Raw genomic sequence first — 12,393 nt, forward strand, 5'->3', positions numbered from 1 at the left:
CCACGAATATCGAAGCAAAAACTGAGGTGTTTTTTCTCAGTCGATGACTCCAATTCTGTTGTAACAAGTTGTAAGTATTGAGGTAAAAGAGTTCGCCCAATGATATATGGAAGGTTTTCCCACAAGGTGAAATTCATCCCCTTGGGCGCACTATTGTTCACATTGAACATACTTTGTAGTGAGGCTCAAGTTTAGAATTTCTGCCACCACCTTTGTGTCGATTCAAAGATAGGATATGCACACATATCGTCTTGCAAACCTGTCAATGGAAGATATATTTTTAGAAAAACGTATGGGACAACCTGTCCTTTTCCACTCCAGAATCTTGTTTCGAATATCCAGTTTCCAATAAATTTTCGCCGCGGGGGACGAGAGGTGTAGGTTTCAAACAGAAGAAAATTTCTCGTTGCGAAAGGGATAAGAAATGGGTTTCTTCTTTTAAAAAGTTCGGTTGTATGCGCAAGAAGAAAAGGGAATCAAGACAAACTATTGATGTGTGACAAGAAAGTTGTGTGAATAATGTAAGTCGTAGGAAATCGTACATCATATTGTCAATACTCGTAACGAATTACATCAAATTTATCTTCCCTTTTTTGTTCAAGCCATGCTGGTAGCGGGAACATTGAGGCGTGTAACTTAAGGATTCATCAAAAGTTTGTTTTTATGTTAGGAAGAGGGAAGTAAGTGCGGATTCCATTCGAAGAGAAATTGTTGTAAAATTGACTGACTGACTGACATGGGTGACTGACTGGCTGGCTGACTGAGTATCTGGCTGGCTTGCTGACTGACCGGCTCACTGACTGACTGGCTTGCTGACTGACTGACTGGCTGATGGCTTACTGACTGACTGAGTGACTGGCTTGCTTTCTATCTATTAGGTTATTGTACGCTACTTTCCTGCCACTTTCGTCTAATCGGACGATGAGGATGAGTAATGATTTGGTGAGAGGACACTCACAAGGAACGCTCATGTCCAGGCTGGGATTCGAACCCGGAACTTCAGGCGTTATACCGTGCTGCTACCATGTAGGTCGGCGTAATATAGTTTTGTTTTTGGATATTCTGCTAGAATTTTAATTAACTGAACCTTATCAACATAAGTTTAGAAATACTACGAATAATATCAATTTCCAGTTTGACCTCCCCGTCTCACAATGTCCATGAAACTATTGTTGCAATAGAACTCCGAATTACTTCTAGCTTTCCATACGAGGAGCTGAAAAACCATCAACATACTCTGTTCAATCCAATTATTTTCCCCGCTTGTGGACGAAATGGAACTTCTTTATAGCGAGTTTCTACATTTACAGAGAAGCATTTTTAAAAAACTGGATTTTGATTTCCGGCACAAAGCGGGAACCGCATTGCGCTACTACACGCTGAATTAGATTTTTATCGAATGATTACTTTCAATGGAGTCCCCCCCCCCACCTACTTCTCTCATGTCTCCACAAAAGGGGAGAACCAATCCCAACAAGTTCCATTGTTAGGATTGTTCGAAACTTGTTAATTGTTCTGCTTGATGGCGTTTTCTGCTGAAGCGTATCTCGTCCTCTTATGCGATATGATCCTTGTTGCAGGAACTTGGATTTGGGGAGGAGGGTGTGTATTTTTAGGAAGGTGTAAAAGTAAGTTGGGCACCAAATAGGCTGTTGCGAAAAACTTCGTGATAGCACTTGAAGTGGAAATCGTTATATGTGTGTCTTAGGCCGTGTCCGAATCCGCAAGGGCTCCGTTACGTTCCTTCTGGTACCGCTGATGTCCGAATCGATAAGCTGCCTTGCAGTACAGTTGCCACTTTTCACACCAGGTGTCAGTTCGAGCGTCATCTACCGCGCTGTGGGACACAGGCGCACAGTAGGGAAGCAGAAGGCAGGCTTTAACCAAAAATCGCAATGCTTTCCACCTATTTACCACTGAAACTGCGGCATGCTATTTCTTCTTTTACAGCTTTTACACAGTGTTACCGATAAAATGTCCAAGGAGCACTGAGATTTCGATTGTCTATTCAGTGAACGGAGAAGGTTACACAATTTAGAACTGTACTTGTATTCATGTCCATATATTATTAAAATAATTAAATCAAGACGATTTAGATGGGCAGGCCATGTGGTACGAATGGAAGAGGAAATAATAGTTTACAGGATTCTTGTTGGGAAACCTGATGGTTAGAGGCCTGTAGGAAGGCCTGTATGATGGATATATAACGTTGAGATGGACCTAAAGGAAATCTGTAAGGATGGAAAAGATTGGATTGATCTTGCTCAGAATAGGGACAGATGGAATGGTTGTGTTGCTGCAGCCATAAACCTTCAGGTTTAAGAAGGCTAGAGAGTTAGTTAGTGTTCAGTGAACATTGCCTCTACAAAGAGCAAGTTGCAATATGGCTGTCAAGCGTAGGGCTACAGGGAGTCACACCTTTCATCTCTCCCCTCATCTCCACCTATGTCGCAGATTCGGATAATGACTGTAGGGGAATTTCACGGTTGGAACGTTCCTCTAGGCGAAGCAACCGTCGATTCGGGTGCGGCCTCTAGTCTTGGGGCTATATTTGGTGGATGATCCTATGGTTTAATGAGATAGCCGGGGGATGCCTTGCTTAATTGTTCCTAGTTGGGAGATACCACCCCCCGCATACACTTTTAACTTGCAATTTTTGAAAAAGTAATATTTAAAATGAAGTTAAAATTTTACATATGTGGGTTCTCTTTCCATCACATGATAACTTCGTACATTTTTATTCGTATAACAGATGATATAGAATTCTGGCCGGTTCTTTGAACATGTGCTTTTGATGTCTTCGACATCAAAAAATGTATTTAAGTGCATGTAACAACCTTAAATTATATACTAATAAAATATGCAACTGAGTTGCCAGCAAAAGTAGTGTAAAACCGTAAAGCCCGCTTTACACGAAAGCATATCCTTAGCATATTTCTTCACATTTATGCCATGCTACCGTGTAAAGTGAGAAATGTTATGGCATTTCAGATGCCATGGCATATTTCATGGCATTTCTCAAGGATAGGCTCGGTCTGTAGCATTTTTCGTAGCGTAACCAATCAGAAGCGACCTCTGGGTCACGAGTGCAGTTGTAATGGCGGCCGCGTGAGATGTAAACAACGTATCACTTCACACTTTTAAACGACGATAACTATTCAACCGAGAGGAATATCGCTTCGTATTAAATGGTTTTAGGTACAAAAGAATGGCGCTGCTTAAATACATACTTTACAAAGTTTACTGTACACATATGGAAGAGTCATTTAGCTTTTTCAATTGCAAACACCGTGCACACAGCATTGACGATGTAACTCGTGCTGTATGTATTGTACGTACATTGTAATTGAAACAGCTAACAGAAATGTTCCAGAAATACTTTCGTGTAAAGAACTATCTCTTATAAGATTTTTGGAAGCATTAACGTAGCAGTTATGCTAACAAAAGTGTTAAAGGAAATGCTTTCGTCTAAAGCCGGTTTAATTGTTACAACGAACCTAAGCAAATGTTAAAGGCCTCCATACGTGGTGTGATTTAACAGAAAATGGTACAACAATACACCAAAGATGGTGCTAAGCAACGCCAATTCCGCATTAAGACCAAAACTAGAATTCTGTGCCACCACTTCATGTGGCTACTCAGTTCCATATTTTTTAGTGTAGAAGAATACTAGATGTAATGCAAACAAAGAGTACATACAATAATAATCTGACATAGGTATTTATTCATTTCAGATATCGAGAAATTGGCGCTACTGAAATAACAGAATTGGAGGCACTTAAAGGTAAGTCAACATTATTTTTACATTATTTAATCTTTCATTGTGCTGTGGCTGAACTCAACGTGGCAGGATGCGTGAGATGAGCTGTACTGGCGGCTGACCTGCATGGCTATTTCTGTTTATCGTCTTCGGGGGTGTATAATGGCGAACAAACTTCACGCTATCAAGCCCACCATTGGTGCATTACGTTACCCGTCGAGCTGAAGCTTCGAATTGGACACAGTCGTCTGACACATCGTCATTTGCTGCAATTTGAAGTTTTATAGTGCCTAAAAAAATAATTGGCTTGTGAGAACCTATTTTAGGTTTATGCTCCTAAATCAAGCCTTTCTTTAGGTTTTTATAAATTTTTAAAGGTTTCTACAGAATTTTTGTGACACAGAGGCATTTGCTTTCTTTGGTCACGAAAAAATTCAAAACGAACGTGCTTGAAACGTACTCTTTGTTGATTTCCCTTTCTCCAAGTCCTTGGGGATTTTTTCAAAGCTCTAAACAAAGCAAAATATCTGGTGCCACTGTTACCTGTACAATCCAAAATTGTCTGATGTGATGTTGCTCACTTTCGCGTCACTTCGGTGCTTTGTGGCATTCATGCCTTGCAAACTAACATTTCAGAATTGAAGTTTGCACCACTGACTATGTTAGCATATAAGATGATCCTCACAGAATAAATTGGGGATTTTGATCCTGGATAACATGAATAAAGATGCAACGATACTTCACACTGAATATATATTGTACGTGAAGGATGAGCAGACTAACACAATTTTAGAATTAAATTGCAAGTCCTCAGCGCTCAATTGGTTTTCATAATGTTATTATACTTACATTGCAAGAATTAAGCAACACAACTCAACTTCCAAAATATTATTTCACTTTATAACATTTGATATAAACTTATTTTCGATTCTTAACACAAGACATTTTTAATTCAATCTTCTTACATATATATAACAAAAACGAATCGAAATCAACAACTTAAAACAAATATCGACAATGATACAGCGTTCTTAATCTCAATAGTTCCCTGTTAATTTTATAAACTTGTACGCAATAGAAATAAAGTAAATATTGGTTATTTGTGAATGTAGAAGACAGTCACAAAGATTGTTGCCTAACTACACGGCGAAGAGTGGATTTTAATAGAAAATTTCCAATGCTAAGTTCTGCCATCGCCGTAGGGTTAGGCAACACACATAACGTTGTATTTCAGGATATAGGTGTCCCATTTTAATTGCCGGTGAGTATACCTAATCAGCTTTTTTCAGGAATTTTGAACTAGTTTAAAGTTTTTTTAAACCTATTTCAGGATTTTTCTAGCCTAGCTTAAGATTTTTAGGACCTATTTTAGTGTTTCTCGAACCTATTTTAGGATTTTTAGAGCCTATTTTAGGAACCTAAAAGTACACATTTTAGAACCTAAATATCCGAGGTCTAATTATAACAAATCTCAATTATCTAAAACAAAGAAACACTAGAAGGAACTGAGAGTTAGTTTGGTTTTGTTGTTTTGTCTCGCCTCTTCTTGCAAGGGTAGGAAACAGGTAGAGCAACAACTAAGCGATGTCTCCTGAACAATTCAATTTTCGGTTAACACAGAAGAGCACGTCGCTCCAAGTACATTAACCAAGAGAGCTTGAGTAGTCATGCTAATGAAGCAAATCTAATGAACACACCAACCACGTGCACGATAGGTGGTTGGAGGGAAATTCCCCTTCGGTATTTTCCCCGTTTCGAACACAGTTGGCAGATCTTCTGGGCTATTACAAAAGAGATTCGCGCCTTGTTCTTAGTACGTACCGGTAACGTGTATGTGTGTATAGATTAGATAGATATTTCTAATATAAAATGTAAACCAATTATTTATGTTTCGGTACTATTTCATAGATATTTCAAGCGAGTATTAAACTCCTATAAAAATAAATCTCTCACTACACCATTGTGTGGGCGCAAGGAACATTATACACACAGCGAACCAGTGATGTGCCATAGACTATAAGTTTACGTCTACATGCGTTGTCTACACGTAATCTACGCGTAAATTACATTGGGTTGTAGTTTACATAGACTACGTAGACAATCTAAAGTGCATTGAAATTAATTTTCAAGGGTTTCATGAAAGGAAAGCGAAATTGTCAACTATACTGGTTCCTAACGAAATGAAACGAATCCTAGTTACAACAAAATTTCTCTTTTCTTATCAACTATGGAAGAAGATAAATAGTATGCAAAAAACAACAACAGATGGCAGTCGTGAGGCAAGAGTGGTCTTTTTCCCATAAAACACTAGAAATTTCCTATATTAGGTTTATTTCTAGGTGAGAAATTGTTCGAATTTGGAAGAAAGAGTATGAGAAGTTCTCCTCACACATCAGCAACTGATACGCAGTATAATTTTCCTTTAATTCCACGGCGCCCTTTGCTAAATTATCATCTTTCGCCATGTTCTTTACATAGATTACGTCATCTACGTGCGAACGCACGTTCCGCACAACTTTACTAAATGCAAAGCCTTCTCAATGATGTCGCATCGGTCTCGAACAAATGCCGGCGCTACAGTGTTGCTAATCCTAGATTCAAAATTTCCCGTTTCCCTGCGTCATCTTGTATATTGTAACTACTTGTATTAGACCATTCGGAGCTGGCTCTGTGTCCTTTCATCAATTTCATCCTTCATCCTCATCGTCGCATGTTACCAAAGGTGCCAAAGAGCGAAATAAAATTAGAACTGCAGACTAGTCCTCCCCATGAGTTCATTTTATTTTTCGAGTCAGAGCCATTAGATACATTTCTACGAGGAAGAATCAAATGAAATCCTTAAACGTCCGACAAAAATTATAATAGACTGTATGCAACTCAAATTTATACGAGGTGTGAACTGTTGTTTACCGAAAAAAGCTGCAACTCTCCTCAGTTGTGCTTCGAAACGCCATCTTTGTCATTTTAAATATGGCGCCTCCTCCACACACATGTTTAAGTGAAGAACAGTTGTTTCTTGCCCTCTGGAAGCCTAATACTTATAGCCATTCTACGGCAAATGAAAATACAATATCTCTATGCATGCCTACCACACCATCAAGTTTACTAACGGAGGAGAATGTTCGACAATGGCCTCAGTTCGCAGGCAGATGGCTGTAAAGACCTTCACATTGCTCCAGAAATTTCCTGGACAAATTGTAGATTTGAAAGTATTTGTAGATTAGCAATGAATCTATGCTAAAATGCTGCAAACTTGTACAACCATATGTGCAGAAATCTTACTGTAGACCAAGGTGGACTGATTCAACAGGTTTGATTTAAATCGCGATTTAAATCAGGTGATTTTTTTTAAATTACTGATTTAAATCACGTTAAATAAATAATTTATAGAATAATGTACATCAGGAATTTGTAGAAGGGAATAGAAAATAAACAAAATATATGTACTGATGGTGTGAAGCTCATACTAAAGGAACTGTAATATGTAAACACACTTAAATTTCTCTTGATTTAAAATTCAATAATTATTATGGGCAAAAATATCAAACATTTTGTATAGAATAATATACAAAATACTAATCATGTTAAACCATAAATAGTGTCATTATCATTAAACTGTAAATAAACATGGCAGCTGATGTTTTGCAAACTAGAATTTAAAGTATTGCCAAAATTCAACCACAAAACTATAAAAATATATTAAGTTACAATTCTATAGTACATCCAGAATGTTTTAGTTTCACTGGAAGAAAAGTTACTGAAATTATTATAGTTTCACTAGCTGATTACACGGCGTTGCCCGGGTATTTACTTATTCCAATCGTCTATTAGACAGGAAATGAATTCTAACTATAGTGCAAAATGAACTTTGAGTTGAACGGCATTGGGAGTGTCACTATTAATCTTAGCGACCCCGTAAACTATGTATTCCACACTAATATCGGCCGTTTTACATGTCACCCCCTTCCCACCCCCACCCCTAGGGTGTCTTGGAGTTGACGACATTGGGAATGTCACTATTCATCTTAGCGACCACGTAAACTATGGATACCACACTAATATCAGTCATTTTCGCAACACAAAGTCATAGCCTGAATATCATCCTGAATATCTGCCTGAAAGTTAGACAACCCGAGAAACACTGTCGTTGTGCGGGATTGCATAGAGTCACGGATGTCTGTTTGTGCGGAGTTTAATATCGGTGGTTTTGGGTTATTTTTATATGTCACCCCTTGCCACCCCACCCCTATGGGTGCCAGGGGTGTCTTACCCCAAAAGTATTCTTTCCAGATTGCAAGTGATACGTGTACCAAGTTTGGTTGAAATTGCTCCAGGCGTTCGAGCGTTATGCCGGAACAAACAAATATACACACCCATACACATACATTCATTTTTATAGAAAAAGATAGATTAACACAATCAACAAACATTTCCATAGTAGGTTCATATATGCAGTATCAGAAACAGAAAAACACATATTTACATATACTTTTTATTTGCTTTAATCAAACTGTTCAAATATTTTACAGGGCCGTTTACTAGAAAAAGCTTTCTATAAAAAACATAGATCTCTATGTATGATACCAGAAACCACGCAAGCAATTTTAAGCGTGTTTTTTAAAAAAATCAAAAAAATCGATTTAAATAGAAAATTATCAAAAATGTTTTTGTTTTTTAAAAAAATAAGATTCATGATTTTTATTCACCCTGCTGTAGGTAGACTGATAGCAAAAACAAATTAAGTTTTCAATTTGAATCTCCCTCGTGGAACAACTCGATGCTTATACGAGCATGTAATAGCAACGCTAATCAAGAAATAACATAGAGGCCTTTCTCAAGCGACTTGAACAGCGAGGACAATGGAAATTACTTGATGCTACAGCGTCAACACTTAACAGCCCTGACGCGCCGAAGGTTGCGAAGTGTGAAATTCACTTAAGGGTTAAGGGACGGTCCCTACGAATCCTTGGTTCAAACCAGAAGGAGTGCAGTGGAGTGGAATTTCAATATATTCCAAGCGCTACATAGTCATCCAGAAGGAAGGTTATGGCATGACTGAATATCAGGCGATTAAATCGTGTTATTGCAATCCTACAGATGTCTCTGTAACAGTTTTAATTGCACAGAACCCCTGAAACTCGGGAAAAGCGGTTACTGCCGCATTCGCTCTTCAACGAGGGACTTTCACAGACACCATTATTTGATGCACGATTGTTTTTTACATTATGTGCACGTCAGCACATAGGCTATTTGTGCCAGTCTCACATTACTGGTATAATGGAACATTTGTCCAGGTAGCGAGCAGGCTGGCTATAAGAATGCGATTATTTTGTTTAAAATATATGTATGTATATACGAACATGGACCGAACAAAATACTACAAGTTTATTATTATTACTATTAGCTATGTGAAGTTTTAAGTATCAGATGACTACATTAATAGAAATAATGTGCTAGTGTGCTCTAACTACAAATATTGAATTTTTAATACTCAGAAATTAGCAAATGAACAAAGTTTTCCTCTACATAATAAGATAATCTCTAAAATCACCCTCCAGATCAATGCACTTATGCATTCCGTGCTGCAATTAGTTTACAGTCTTCTGGTCATATGATCTGTCATTACTCTCACACCTCTAAATGACCTCCTTCGTCCGTGTGGAAGTGACGTCCTCGAAGTGAATTCTTCATAGCAGGGAAAAGAGGAAAATCTGACGGGGCCAGGTCGGGGCAATAAGGTGGATGGGGAAGTGCGGTAAAGCCACACTCGACCGAAGCAGCCTGTGCAGCGAGGCCTTCCCGACAGAGCTACCGAATCACGGCCCTGTAGTCCACTCTCTTCTCTGACACTTCATTCATTTCCAACCTGACAAAAGAATAGAAGAAAACATGTGAATTTCATAAAAGTTCGCACAGTGTGTTCCAAAACTCACACCTTACATCCTCCAAAATTTTAACTACCTAGCATCACACCTTCCATGCAAGGCTCAAAACTTTTCACTCTCCCCTCGTATATAAAACAATGGTTCGTCTAATTCTCGAATGTGGTAATGAATTATGGTTCTTGACAGGCAAGAATCATCTTGAAAGAGCTGAATCAATTCGGAAACTTTTTATCATGTTACTATGTACGAAGTTTAAAAAGAATTACTGAGAACAGCATAATTCTGAATGACCAACATAGTTAATATGTCTTACCTTAGAATATAGAAGAAAAATAAAATACATGATTTTGTACAAAATATGTTGTCTTTCGAAGTAGATAGTGAATATTTTTTAGCATTCTATCTTATAAAATTCCCAGGTGGAATATGAGGAATAACTGGATGTTAATGTCTCAATAAGTAGGAGGTTTAGTAGCAGAACTTGTGGAACATTACAGAGTAATAAGACTATAGTATCTACTGTATTATATTATATACATTACATTTAATTCTGTAAACTTCTATCTTATTACTTTCCGTCACGGAGTGGTTAGCACAGCGCGCTACGATGCCATAGGTGCCGGGTTCGAATCGCGGCTTGAGCATGGGTATTCTTTGTGAATGTCCGTTCATCAATTTCATCCTCATTGTCGCTTCTAGCCAAAAGTGGCAGAAAAGCGACTCTAAGTATTACAAATCAAATCAAATCTTTCTTCTTTGTTACACTGGTTTATTTGATTTTTTTATACCGTGCTCACCACTTAATTATTAATAATAATAATAATAATAACAGTATGATTTCTTTAGATGGAAGAAAAACTTGGTAAAATGGAGCATTTTCCTCTTCCCTCAGATTGTGGCAACACTGTCAAATGCACCACAGATTTTGTTTTAACCCGCGACCAGTGAATAACTTACGGCACCGTTTTCCATTCCTGATTAGGACGCATGTAAAGGTTTTAGCCGTCCAGACCACACTTGATATTGGTCTCCACACCAAAGAGAGAGAGAACTTGGTCGAGTTCTGAGACTCGGGTCTCCCAAGTGCTTCTGGGCAACTCAGGGAGATTACGGCGGTCTTTGTTTTACCCAAAGGAGGTAGGCACCGCCTCTGAAAGCGTGCCTCCACACACGCCCACCCTGCATGCGATTAGAGAACTAATCATAGAAAGGTCGGCAAGGTGGGGTTGGGTTCAACTCATCAACTTGCTTGCAGAAACATTAGTTACATTGTGAGATTATGACGATAACACAACGTTTCGGCATATGCGCATCAGGAGCTTCAAAAAAACACTTGCTACTTAATGTTTTATATATAAAAGTCCATAAACACTCACGAAAGCCAAGGCTTACTGCGATAAGGTTAAGTCTTGTTCAAATTAAAATCCCGTCTCGATTTACAAATAAGATTAAAAAATTATCGTGCGCTCGACGTGCTTAGTACTATTATAGTTCGTTTCTTAAGTTGGACGCCTACTGGAGCAGAAGCGGCATTTAAAAGTACGGGCAAGCATGCCCACTGAAGCGGAACCGGCACGTTGCCAAGGAAGATTTCAGACCGAAGCGACAGGAGTGAGGAGACACGTCTCGCTTGGAAACGAATCATCGGAATCAAATGCAACCTTCCGAACCGAAGCTGCACGTGTCGATCGGATTGGACTGTTTTCTCAATACCGTATCGCCTCGGTCTGCTGTTCGCGCATGCGCGGTGAAACTTTTGCTTTAGTGAGACTTCACATTTAGACTCAAGCTACACTGTAGAAAATATAATTCAAAATTTTTGCTCCTGATGCTTGTGGTCGAGAGAATTTCTGTTTCTCTGAAAACTATTTATCTCTCAATGTCGCCGCTGATCTTCCATGTCCCTTGTCGTGCAAAGCCTGATTTACAGATTGAATTATAATTACCGGTATTTCGTTATACTTCTTGTTGCATAACAAAAGAGCTGTGAGCACGTTTACTCACGTGTGAGAAGAACACAATTGACAATGTGTTTAAAGGATGTTTTAAAAAACTTGCAATTGGCTCGTGGCTTACTCACGTTGAATTACGTTTACACACTTGTTCATCTCGAATGATATTGCAACTTCAAGACTTTATGAAGATATCTGTTGTGTTGTGCAAGTACAAAAACGGATTTTTGAATCACCCTCTATTTCAATGAAACGGGAATATAAATATCAACTTCATGTACGTTAATTTAAAAAATATCATGCTGTATTCAGTTTCTGCACGTGTTAGACTTTTATTTTTGAATTTTAAGACTTTATCAATCAAAATATACTATGAAGCATTACCTAACCTACTCTAATCTAAACTAAATTTAACATAACTCCGGATCTCATTGGAATACCATTTTCAAATTTTATACAGTTTTTTAGTAATAGTGTATACTATATGGCATATACGTTCTTGAAAAAGAAATAAAAGACCCGTTTTTGAGAAAATGGCTACCAACATTTTGATTAAGCCATCCTAAAGAAAATTCGCCCTGACATAAGCGTTTAATATCTCGTGTGAGGCCTTCTTGATGGCGAAGTGGTAACGTCGTCGTCTTGTAATCTAGAGGTCCCGGGTTTGATACTCCGGTGGAGGCACATAGTGGTTCGGATACTACTTTAAACTGTAGGTCCAGTCCCGATTAGCCTTACTGTGCATTAAGTGGACTTAAAACACCAACTCAATCAATCAATCAATCAACGAATATCT

The 12,393-nt window shown here is 38.3% G+C and overlaps 1 protein-coding gene across 1 annotated transcript in view; it reads left to right on the forward strand.

The window, feature by feature from the left end:
- The window catches only part of LOC145993845 (isotocin receptor-like), a 931,661-nt gene that overhangs the window by 380,731 nt on the left and 538,537 nt on the right, over positions 1-12,393 (forward strand). Inside the window, exon 2 of the mRNA XM_083129715.1 lies at positions 3,735-3,784. The gene's annotated coding sequence lies outside the window, so the exon portion shown is untranslated. The remainder of the gene's footprint in view (positions 1-3,734; positions 3,785-12,393) is intronic.

The sequence above is a fragment of the Lepisma saccharinum genome, chromosome 1 (genome assembly GCF_977018435.1).
Source record: "Lepisma saccharinum chromosome 1, izLepSacc3.1, whole genome shotgun sequence".
In the NCBI taxonomy this organism is placed as follows: domain Eukaryota; kingdom Metazoa; phylum Arthropoda; class Insecta; order Zygentoma; family Lepismatidae; genus Lepisma; species Lepisma saccharinum.